The 12,431-nt window shown below is 49.0% G+C and overlaps 1 protein-coding gene across 1 annotated transcript in view; it reads right to left on the reverse strand.

Moving 5' to 3' along the window:
- Nucleotides 1-12,431, reverse strand: part of RALA (RAS like proto-oncogene A) — a 209,930-nt gene that overhangs the window by 33,851 nt on the left and 163,648 nt on the right. The window lies entirely within an intron of this gene.

Consider the following 12,431-nt stretch of genomic DNA (forward strand, 5'->3'; position numbering starts at 1 on the left):
GCAAGAGAAGGAAGGGACTAGCAAATGTCATAGAGGCTATTGCTGATGAAGTTCTTCCAATAGTAGCCATTTGACCGGTTTTTTAAATGAAGCAGTCGAGGGGTTGGCTCTGATCTCCGTCGGAATGGCATTCCAAATTCTTGGAGCCAGCCCTGAGAAGTTGTTATTGTAAGTTCTTTTTTTGTTGAATTTAGGAGGTTTCAGTAGTAGGGTACTGGAGCATCTAAAGTTTCGACTGGAACCGGAGAGCTCCAGTTTTTTTGCCAGATAAACAGGGGTATTGAAGTGTATAGCTTTATATGTCAGACAGGCTATCTTGAAGCGGATCCTTGCTTCAATGGAAAGCCAGTTAAGTTGAATTAAGTCCGGTGTAATATGATCATGCTTTCTGGAACCTGTGATGAGTCTGGCAGAGGCGTTCAGAGTAGCTCTTAGCGGAGCTAACCTAGACTTCGGAAGCCCAGCTAGGGTCACCAAACCATATTCCAATTGTGAGATAACTAGGGATTGGACGGTTGACTGGATGTCCTCGGGAGGTAGCAAAGGTTTGATTTACCTAAGAGTTTTGAGTTGATGATTGGCACTCCTAATGGTGCACTGATGTTCCCTTGCATGTTTAGGAATTTGTCCAGGGTGACTCCTAAAGAACAAGCGGAGTCCACCATATGAGGGGTGCAGTTGAGTGCTGAGATTTTTTAGGTCTCGCTGAGACAGCGAAAGCTGTCTCTTTGAGACATTTTGTAAGTGGGTTTTTAAAAGTGCTACCCACATGGTTTTGCTGGCCTAGAGCTTGAGTGCACGATGACGTGCACAGCTGCTCCTTGCATTCCCCCCTCCCTTCTCACCCAGCCCTTTGATGCTCTGCTCGTATCTCCCTGCTCCCTGGGCGTGAAGGGAGACAGAGCCATCCTGCTTGATTAATGGCTTTGCATTGCCATGTGTTCCAGCAATAAACATGCCCGAGGTGCCAGCCGAGCCAAAGGCACACGGAGACATTCTCTTTACCCTCGTTAGTCCCTGTATCTCTATTTCATTCAGAAGCTCTTGCTTTTCCTACCTTTTATCGATTCTGTGATGTTCTCACACATTGTTTTCGCGTAATACGTGTCTCCCTCATACATATTGATCATGTTACTTTTCTAAATAATTCTGGCTACCCTTACATGAACCCTTTACCGTGCTCTTTCGATTTTCTTTTGACCCATACTTACATTTATCCTATATCTGTACTTACATTTTCTTGACCTCTTCAGTTACATATAATGTTCATTATGTTACGCGGTCTCTATTTAATCACTTCTTCTCTTTTGATCGTTTCTTTCTCTCCTAAATCTTATGACTACTTTTCGTCTGTTTCGTACTCTGTCATGCAGACCAAATAACTGGTCTGGGACGGTGACGCAGCAGAGCTCCTAATCCATGACTCAACAGGAACCATCTGAGTGATACAATACCTAAATATGGTGCAAAATCTGTGTTTTTGGAAGTTCTAAAATTAATTTTGAGGTGATGTTGGAAGCTAACTTGCAGTGTCAGAGGCCATGCAAGGCAGAAACACACTGGGTCAAAGGTTACACAGTAGGATGAGTATGTCACGATAATTTCCACCGAGTACTTGTTAAGGATGGTTTCAGCTCCAAAGGTGGGCCGCGCTATCACTGGCTCTCTGTGCAACTAATAGTTAACTGGACTTAGTGGGTAGGCATCAATCAGATACAGAGAGCTCTGTGGTTCTCTCACACCCTGTGTTTTCTTTGCATTCTGGGAATTGTAGTTTTGCTTTCCTTCTGCAGCGCTCAAAGTGCCAGAAAGAAATAAAGGACTAAATGAGGTACTCCCACCAACCCGAGAGAGCTGGAGATCTCCGACTGAATAAAAAAAGCTTCAACATCTTTGTTCGAGACCATTCTTCGGTTTAAAACAAATATTCCAAACCAAAGTCGGGCAGTCCACATATCCTGCATACACCATCGCTTTCTGAGCTGTATGTGAGCATTGAATATGCTCTCCTTTTGGTCAGCCTTCCAGCAATGCATCCAGGAGCATCACCGGATCAAGCAAGGATGGGTTTAGGAGCGAAGACACTCCATCATCACTTAAACTATACCTGAAGGAGGGAAGCTCTGAAAAGCATCACTTGCACCAACTAATAGTTTAGCAAAAAGTAGACTGTGCCAGTTCCACGGGTCTGTGTGTATCGCGTTCTAGTAGTGGTGGAATCTGCAATTAGTAATACAATCAGGCGAGCGGTTACAAACACGTCCCAAAACTGGAGCTATTTAAACACCTGAACCAGCATACTTTCTGACCAAAAGAACGAATCCTAAATGACAGCAGTGATTGCATTTTAATTACAGAAACTTGTAAATTAGACCTTGCAGCAAGCCAAAATCTACATGCCTTCCAGAAAAAAAACAACTCCATGCTTAATTACTGTACAATTAACTAACCCCCCTTCTACAATTGTTGCGAACTCAATGCACACTTTGGTTGTCTGGCACATTAGGACAAATAAAGGAACATGTTTTCAGTAAACCACAGTCACGCCTCAGTTAACCCCCACCGCCTATGACGCGGCTACAACACAACCCCAGGACGTCTCGGCACGCTGGTGGTCCAAGACGGGGGACAGCTTTTCTATGTTTAATTCTATGAAGCCCTGTTATGTTGTGCACCTTCTTCGATAAAAAGCAGTGCGAGATGGAAATTGCTAAGACCTTATAGATAAACTGTATTTATGAAGCCAAAAGTAGAGTGAAAACGGATCACATATTGTAAGGACCCGGTTGAACAATATTCTTGCAGTAAAAGAACGGCTTTATTTTCCAACTGCAAATGGTTTCCATTTTCAATTTGATCCTACTCCATACATATTTGTATATCTGACGTATCATACTTCACACAGGTGTCTGAGCCCGCACCTATAAGCATAAGCTACATGTGCGAACAATTATAAACACACATTTCTCGTGTTTTGAAACAGGCGGCAGAACTAAAGTCGATTGTCACTGACACTCAAACTCTTCAAGCTCCAGCCAAACATGCCAATATTCGTAGGCAATAATATCATATTTATCTTTTCTAATAGATTTTTTATAGCCTTTACCTTCCTGGTTTGCTTTACTGATGGCTGTGTTGTTAGTTCTAATGTCTCATCATTTGAAAGTTTTCTTGTTTACAGCAGTGAGGCCAGAAGCGCGTTACTTATCTGGTACCTTTGTTCTGCCAAGCGCCGTCAGGGCTGGTTTTGTTATTATGTATTTGCCTCAGTCTTCCAAGCCGAACATATGACGCAACTGTCTTTAACTCAAGATGTGGGTTTGTACTGGCGGGCTCACGGTGCACAAGTCTTTGGAATTATCTTGGTCTCAAATATTGTGCTTCTCTTCTTTTTGCGTTTCGCCTACTAGACGACGCATGAGCTGTCTGTTGCAAGACGTATTGTGGGTTTACCAGCAACACACAAGGGCTTGGTGCTTGCCCATTGCTTGCCACTGGTTGGCTTTCCACTTACTCTCATGTGGTTGTGATCCATGCCCCAGCTTGCCAATCTTGAGTTTGTCCCTTGCAGGGAGCATTGCCTCTTAACCTTCACTTTTGACTGGCAGCGTCTTTGCTTCCACTGCTTGCTTTTCAAGCACTACATTTTTAAGGTCTCGCTGAGTCAGCGCGCATCTGCTGCTCGCAGGGACATTTAGTAGGTGAGTTTTTAAAGTGCTGCTGGCTGGCCTAGCACTTGCGTTCACGCGAGCATGCACGCACGCAGCCCGCAGCTTTGCAATATGTACAGCCACGATCACTTTCACTTTCGTGCGCGCAGCCTACTTTCACTTTTCCCTTCGGCATGCGCGCACCACTCGCGTCCACTTTTTGCTCATACTTTAGTAGGTGAGTTTTCAAAGTGCTGCTGGCTGGCCGAGCACTTGCGTTCACGCGAGCATGCACGCGCGCAGCCGGCAGCTTTGCAATATGTACAGCCACGATCACTTTCGCGCGCGCAGCCTACTTTCACTTTTCCCATCGCGCGTGTGCGCACCACTCGCGTCCACTTTTTGCTCGCACTTCTTGTTTTGTATATACTTCTCTAACTTCTTTAAATAAGACTTTCATGCCTGTTGTTCCCCGTTTCTCCTTTCTAATAAACTGTTTTTCCTAAATGTGTTTTTCGTTTTCGAGAAGGCTTGTTATAGCTGGTTTGAACGCAATTAGCTTATAATTTACAACGAGGAAAAGTTTGGATTTGAATTTAACTATTGTACTTGCACAGCTAATTAAAATCATCGCAAATCATCATAGTGAAAATCAATAGAATATATAAAGAGCACGTGATTAAAACCTGTGTTCTAGATCAAAATGTTTGACCCCAGACTCATTATAATATATGAAATAAATAAACACCCATTAAAATTTGATGCAACATCTCAATCCAGTTTTACAATACGAGCCAGCATAGTAAGAATACATAGCTGAGAAGTGGTGACTGTTCAGCAAATAGCAAACGATTACTAAAAGTACCAGTACTGCATAAAATATACCTAGCATGACCTAAACCGTGTCATAACAATATGCAGAAACTGTACTCCATAAACTCCCCATTTAAACATTCCTCCATTGCAACTTTGAAAGTTCTAATGTTCAGCTGTCTAAAAATTGTGAACAGCCAGTAACATGGTGCAATCAGTGTGGTGCATATGCAGATAATATGCTGGACAGTTTCCAGTGCTGCATCACAACTCCTATTGAGAGTTTTCTGAGCACCTGTCAGCCATCCAAATTTGTATGCCTTGAGTGGAATCAACCCCAAATTCAAGTGGAGGAATAGGGTGTTCGTAACCAACTCAAATGTACAAGATGAGTAAGCTGGCAGCCATAGCGGCTGATACAGGCCAACCAATGGTTATAACGGGCTCTAGCGCGAATTGCTTCTAAGTCATCATGGGTAGACAACAGCCTTGCCTGCTTTCAAAAGCATCCTTGCTATTTCGGAGGAAGGGGCAGTTGCATCAGGTCCTTGACTGCAGGTCCTTTGATTGAATCCATGTATAATTTCTGTAGATCTGATACTTTGCCCTGAATATAACTCCATAAAAGCTGCTTAGGTGAGCCACACTCAGCGCTTCTCATTTTTGCACAGAGGGAAACTAATATAAGCCCGCCGTGTCAGGTTGAACTCAAGACGAATATGTGCTTATGCCGTGCACTGTGGTAAATGGAACAAGCATTGGCATAGCCAATAGGTCTCGCCTTTGGGACCTTATAAATGTTTAGCCATGCAACGGTCGGTGTTGTTGCACCAAGGATATTGTGCTGCATAACTAAATACTTATAAGGTCCCAAAGGCGAGACCTATTGGCTATGCCAATGCTTGTTTGATCTAGTTTTGCGTAAGGGTTGCGTGGGGTAATCAGGAGAAATTCTGTTTTGAGGGTATTTAGTAACAGATGATTATGCGTTAGCCATTGTTACGTTTTTTGAAGCGCACCATTAAGAGTTTTAATGTCATCTGGAGAGGAGATCTTCAAATACAGTTGAGCGTCATCAGCGTACATATGGTACTGAATGCTAGCAACATCCAGAATAGCAGTTAGAGGTTCCATGAAGAGGTTGAAGAGTGTGGGTGAGAGTGCAGATCCTTGAGATAACCCAATAGAGACCGGGGTACTGGCAGCCAGAGATTGGTTGACTGATTCTTTGGGTTCGGTTATGCAGGACAGAGGCAAATCATTTTAAGACCGGGCCAGATAACCCCATCCTATATTGAAGAAGAGTAATCAAGTTATCATGTTTGATAGTGTCACAAGCAGAGGACAAGTCCAGAAGGGTTAGAAGACAAGGAGCATCTTGGTCAAGACCCCTCAAGGCGTCCTCAACAATGTGAGTTGAAGCAGTTTCTTTACTGTGTCCTGTTCTAAAGCCTGACTGGTGTTGGTCTAGGAGCCGAAATTTCTTGGTGTAGTTGCAAAGCCGTGTGTGAACGTATTTCTCGAGCAATTTCGCTAAATACATGATGCTGGTGATCCGACAAAAGTTATTGGGATCCTCTAGGTCTGCATTAGGCTTCTTGGGAATGGGTGTGACTTGCCTCATTTTGAGGCAGTCGGGCATTCTCCCCTGCAAGAGAGATTGTTGGATGATCCTTGACCAGAGAGGGAGAATGGCCGCGTTGGGATCTTTTAGCAACTTAGCGGGAAGAGGATCACTGAAATGGTTGGTTGGTTTAAGGGACGCCAAGGAATGTGACAATTCTTCCCCATGAGGGAGCAGGAAGGAATTCCAGGAGGCATTGTTTTTGGGCGTGTAGTCTGTGGGGTACAGTGGATCACACACTGCCGAACCAAAGGTGCTCATAGACATCAGGTTAGTCGCGGCACGTTGACACTCCCGAACAATACTCCTAGACTTTTCAGAAAAGCGCGCTGAGAAGTCCTCCTCACTGGGTCCAGAGGTCTTGATTACCAGAATAGGATTGGTGAACCAGTTACTTACCTTTGGTAACAATATATCTGTAAGAAACATAGGTTAGTTACAGATTCCCTACCTTAGAATTACTCCCAGGCGTCAGGCTGGATCCGGAAAGTTTTTCGTATGCAGTACCTCTGAGCGTCGAAAGGTGGCGTTGGTTGGCTCCGCATCAGTCGTTGGCATCACGGTCGCCGGAATGACGTCGCGGTAGCTACTTAGATGGCGCCCTCGTGCGCTGATGTCACTTCTGTACAAGACTTTCTGCACCAGAAACGCAGAGCCATGCAAGACACTGACCATTGTGCACTCAACTAGGGCCCCGATAGGTGGTCCTTAACCCTAGAAATCAGTTCGCAGAACGGGGAGGATGGGTGGGGCGGTAAGGAATCTATAACTAACCTTTGTTTCTTACAGATATATCGTTACCGCAGGTTAACTAACTTGTTCATCTGAAAGAAACAGTTTGTTATAGATTTCTTACCTTAGAATAGATACCCCAGCAATACCAACCCCGGAGCTGGGTCTGCGAACCAAGTTCACACCAGAAAGTCCTGGAGAAGAGCTGCTAAAGAAGCCGTCCCTCCGGACTTGACTGTCCTCGCAGTAGTGTTGCGTAAACGTGTGCAGCGATGCCCACGTAGCTGCCTGACAGATGTCATTTAGAGGGACTCCTCGTCCCAGAGCAGTAGTGGCTGTCGTCGCCCTGGTGACTTGGGCGCGTAGCCCCACTTGATGCTCCTTTTTTGCTAGAGAATAGCAGGTTTGAATACAAAAAACGACCCATCTGGAGATGGTTCGCTTGTGTACGGTCCGACCTTTCTTGGCGCCCACGTAACCAACAATGAGCTGGTCACCCACCCGGAACTGTTTGGTGTGATCCAGATAGAAGGAAAATGCACTTTTTAGGTCCAGACGGTGGAGCCTCTCTTCCTCTTTAGAAGGACGCAGAGACGGAAAGAAGGTGGGCAAAGTAATGGTTTGCCCAATATGAAAGGAGGTGACCACCTTGGGAAGAAAGGATGGACGAGTTCTTAGGACAACCTTGTCTGGATGTACAGCCAGAAAAGGAGGCTTGGATGAAAGAGCCTGGAGCTCACTCACTCTTCTGCCAGATGTGATGGCTACCAGGAATGCAGTCTTAAGAGTCTGAGAGGACAGTTGTGATGTGGCTCAAAGGGAGCGCACACCAAATAGGTCAAGACCAAATCCAAGTCCCACTGAGGCATTACGAAGGGGATAGGATGAAAGATGAGTAATGCTTTTTAAGAAACGATTTACAACAGGGGACTTGAAGAGAGAAGGCTGATCAGGAAGCCCAAGAAAGGCAGAAATGGCCGAGAGATAGCCCTTGATAGTGCCCAGTGCAGAGCCCTGCTGGGCCAAAGAAACGAGGAACAAGAGAACCTCAGAAAGAGGGGCAGAAAAGGGATCCACAGCCTTTGCTGAGTAACATGCCACAAATTCGTTCAATTGGCAGGCGTATACCGTCTTAGTGGAGGGACGCTTGGTAGCCAAGATTACATCACCGAATTTGGGAGGAAAGTCGAACAACATCAACTGTCACCGCTCAATCTCCACGCAAGGAGGTTGAGGCTGGACAGGTTCGGGTGGAGGACCGTCACCTGTTGCTGCGACAGAAGATCCTCCCGAAGAGGCAATCTGATCGGAAGATCGATGGCCATGTTGAGCAGCTCGGGATACCAGACTCTTCAGGCCAAATAAGGAGCCACGAGAATGACTTGGGCCCGGTCGCTCTTGATCTTCTTCAGCAATCTGGGCAGAAGTGGTATAGGCAGAAAGGCGTATAGAAGACCGCAACTCCACTTGTGACAAAAAGCGTTGCCTACTGAGTGCCGCTGTGGATATTGCAACGCGCAGATTTGCTGACATTGCGCGTTCTCTTGAGTGGCAAATAGATCTAACCAAGGCTCTCCCCATTGCTGAAAGAGACCTTGCACCTACTCCGACTGAAGACGCCATTCGTGATCCATCATGCACCTGCAGCTGGATTTGTCCGTCCTGGTGTTCAGTGAACCTGCCAGGTGTTGAACCACCAGGGATATGCCCTGATGTTCCAGCCATGTCCTGTGGTGGAGGGCCTCCTGACTTAGGTCCACAACCCCACCCCGCCTTGTTTGTTGCAGTACCACATGGCGGTGTTGTTGTCTGTGAACACCTGCACTAGTCTTACATGAACAGAGGGAAGGAAGGCTTTGAGTGCAAGACGGACCGCCCTAAGCTCCAGAAGGTTGATGTGGAGCCCAGACTCCGCCGGAGACCAGAGGCCCCTGATCTCTGCATCTCCCATGTGGCCGCCCCATCCCAGAAGAGATGCGTCCGTCACCACTATGTGTTCTGGTTGGGGAAGGGAGAGGGACCTACCGTTGACCCAATCCTGGTTTGTGAGCCACCACTGCAATTGTCGTGCAGTGCTCTCCAAGATCTGGATGCAATTGGACAGATTTCCCTGATGAAGTTCCAGTGGGCGCAGCAGGTCACGCTGCAGAGCCAGCATATGCCACCTGGCATGATTGACCAGCAGGATGCAAGATGCCATGAGGCCCAGCAGCCTTAGGGTCATCCTGACCGAAACCCGGGATAGAGGCTGAAAGATGTGATTCATAGCCCAATATCCCGGACTCGCTGTTCGGAAGGGTAAACCCGAAACTGCGTCATTTGTGCAGAACTGCTGCGATGAAGAGGAGCTTCTGAGGGGGGTCAGGTGTGACTTCGACACATTGATGGAGAACCCCAGCGAATGCAGGAGGTCAGCCGTAGCCTGGAGGTGGGAGACGGCAGCCTAGGGCGAGCCCCCCTTCAGCCAGTCATCGAGTTAGGGGAAGACTGGAACCCCTGATCTGCGCAGATGAGCAGCGACCACCGCCATCACTTTCGTTAACACCTGAGGGGCGCTGGAAAGGCCAAAGGGGAGCACAGTAAACTGTAAGTGCTCGTGGCCTACCATGAAGCGCAATTAATGCCGGTAGGCCGGGGATGTGAAAGTAAGCGTCCTGCAAGTCCAACGCTACCATCCAGTCTCCTGGGTCTTGGGCAGACAAGACCTGAGCGAGCGTCAACATCTTGAATTCCTCATTCTGGAGGAAGCGGTTGACGTTCCGGAGATCCTTGTCCTTCTTGGGTACCAGAAAGTATTGGGAATAGCAACCACGACCTACGTCTGGGGCAGGAACGTGCTCGATGGCTCCCTTGTCCAAGAGAACCATGACTTCCTGTAGGAGAAGGCCCAGATGATCCTCCGATATACAATGGTACTGAGGTAGCCTCAAAGGGGAGGGAGTAGCCCCTTTGGTCTATCTGCAAAATCCACCTGTCTGACGTAATGGTGTGCCAGTGGGGGAGGTGATGGTGGATCCTGCCGCCCACTGGCGATTGATGGACCTGAAATGTCGGACTAGGAAGGTTTGGAGGCAGAAGCAGGGGGGGGGGGGGGGGAGGGGGGGTGGATTAGTGGTGGACTGGCCTGCTCGCTGGCCCCCAGAACCACAGCGGTGGTTCCCACGTCCCCGGCTGCGTGAAGGTTGTGGAACATTCGTCGGCCTGTGGCCCTGGGCAGGACATAGTGGGGCACCCCTTCCGCAGCCACAAAAGGGGCGAAAAGCAGGCTGTGCAGGGCGGTTGGAACGGCCAAAGGACTTGCTGGAACCCATGAGTCCGTGAAACGCCACAAAGCATGGTCTGCTTTGTAGCCAAAAAAGCTAAGCCCATCAGAGGGCAAGTCCATAAGGGTGCTCTGGACATGCAGAGAAAAGCCAGTCAATCTCATCCAGGCATAGCGCCGAAGGGCCAACGACGTTGGAATCGTTCTGCCTAGAGAATCTGCGGTATCCAGCCCACAGCGGATGGTAAACTTCGCTGCGTACCTCCCTGCGGCAACAGCCTGGGAGAGTACGTTCTGGGCCTCCTCCAGACACTGAGGCAGCACTTGCGCAACCGTGTCCCACACAGAGTGGGAATAACTGCCCAATAGACATGCGGTGTTTACCGACCGCAGGCTGAAGCTGGCGGAAGAAAAATCTTCCTCCCAAGATGATCCAGCTTCTTGGATTCCCTATCTGGTGGACCATTAGGGAATGCACTCTTGGAAGTAGAGACTTGGACCACCAAGCTCTCAGGGATGGGGTGTTGGGAGGGGAAAGCGGAGTCGCCTGGGGCCAGGTGGTGGTGTCGGGCAATCATTCTATCCACGGGAGCTCCCCGTGTTGGGCCTGGACCAGGTGCCCAAAAGGAAGTCGGTTAGGGCTTCATTAAATGGCAGCAGGGGCTCCTTAGAGCTCGCTCGCGGTTGAAGCACCTCTGTCAGGAGGTCAGTCCTGACCGCCACTGTAGGGAGCTCGAGGTGGAGAGCCTCGGCTGCCCTACACAACACCACTGCATAGGAAGCTCCCTCCTCTGTAGCCACGGTAGGAGGAGACAACATGCCAAGGTCTGGGGAGGTATCAAGACCACTGGCATCTCCCAGGTCCTCTCTCCAGTCCGGGTCATTAATTCAGAAGGTTGGTCAGAGTGTCACCTGACCCCTCTCAGTTCTCCTCCTCCTCCTCTGTGTGCCAATCTGGCCTGAAAGGGATCCCAGGAATGAACAGGGGCACAAAGACACCACCTGGTACCGGATCCGGCGTCGGGTGACGCTGGTCCGGCTCTGTGTCCACATCAGGATGGGGGCCGGGATTGACGCCGGCCGGGGGCACAACCGGCGTCAAGTGCGTGTGCGGTGCTGAAGGAAACTGTGCCGGTGGAGGTGTAATGAGGTTATCCGGTGGCGATCCGGATCCAGGCCTGGATCCATGGGGGCCCTGCGGTGTCGGGCCGGAGTCGCTGGCAGGGAAGGCCCAGGACCCCCAACCGAGTCAGTTGGGCCCGAAGATGCGCTTGCAGAGTCGGGCTGCCCAAAGATGGCATGCATCGCCTGGTAAAACTGACAAAGCTGGGCAGGGGTCGCTGCGGGTCCCGGGAAGGGAAGGAAACTGAGTCAACCCTTCAGGCTCCGCACACGGGGCCGCGGGAGGGGCAACGCCCGCATCCCTCGTCACGTCAGCCGATCGACAGGGAGAAGTTGCAGAGCAACGATGCTTCTTCGACGACTTCTTGTGCTTCCACTTACCTGACCGAGTGCGAAGACTTGGATAACGAGTGTTGATGGCTCCGCGACCAGTCCCTCGACCTCCCTCGCAACCGGGACCTCTAACGGTGCGGAACTGACTGCCAGCACTCAAGAAGCTTTCGGGCTCGCTCCCGCAATGACTTCGGAGCCATGGTCCGGCAGTCGGAGCACGACTTGGGGTCGTGGTCTCGCTCCAGAGAAAAGAGGCACATGCAGTGCGGATCAGTCACCGACATCAGTCGTGTAGAGAAACCGCAAGCCTTGAAGCCGGGCATCGGGAGTCAGTAGGACTCAAAATGACGTCGACAAAAGTCGCTCAAAACTTTCAGTCAAAATATGACTGGAGGTACTTCTCTCTCCGGATCTGCGCTGGCTGGCGCGGAAAACGAAAGAACTGACGTCAGCCCGCGATGGTGGTGTCTAAGTAGCTACAGTGATGTCATCCCGGCGACCATGACGCCACCTTTCAACGCGCAGAGGTACTGCTGATGAAAAACGTTCCAGATCCAGTCTGACGCCTGGGGGGTAATTCTAAGGTAAGGAATCTATAACTAACTTTCTTTCAGATATATTGGTTAACTTGTTTGATGATATCAAACAGTTTCTTGGGTCGGTTTTTAGCCCTGTCTAGCTGAGCCCTGAAATTATCCGTTTTAGCAATGCAAATTGTTTGTTATATGAGCTTCTCATCTTCCTCAACTGCTTGAGACTAGAGGTGGAGGGAGCATTTCTCCAACGTCTCTCAGAGAGCCTCAGTTTGCGACGTTCATCATCAAGGGCGCCATTGAACCAGGGTTTGGATTGTTTGCACGGTATCCTTTTGAGTTGCATCGGAGCTGCAGAGTCG

This window comes from Triturus cristatus, chromosome 5_2 (assembly GCF_964204655.1).
Source record: "Triturus cristatus chromosome 5_2, aTriCri1.1, whole genome shotgun sequence".
NCBI lineage: Eukaryota > Metazoa > Chordata > Amphibia > Caudata > Salamandridae > Triturus > Triturus cristatus.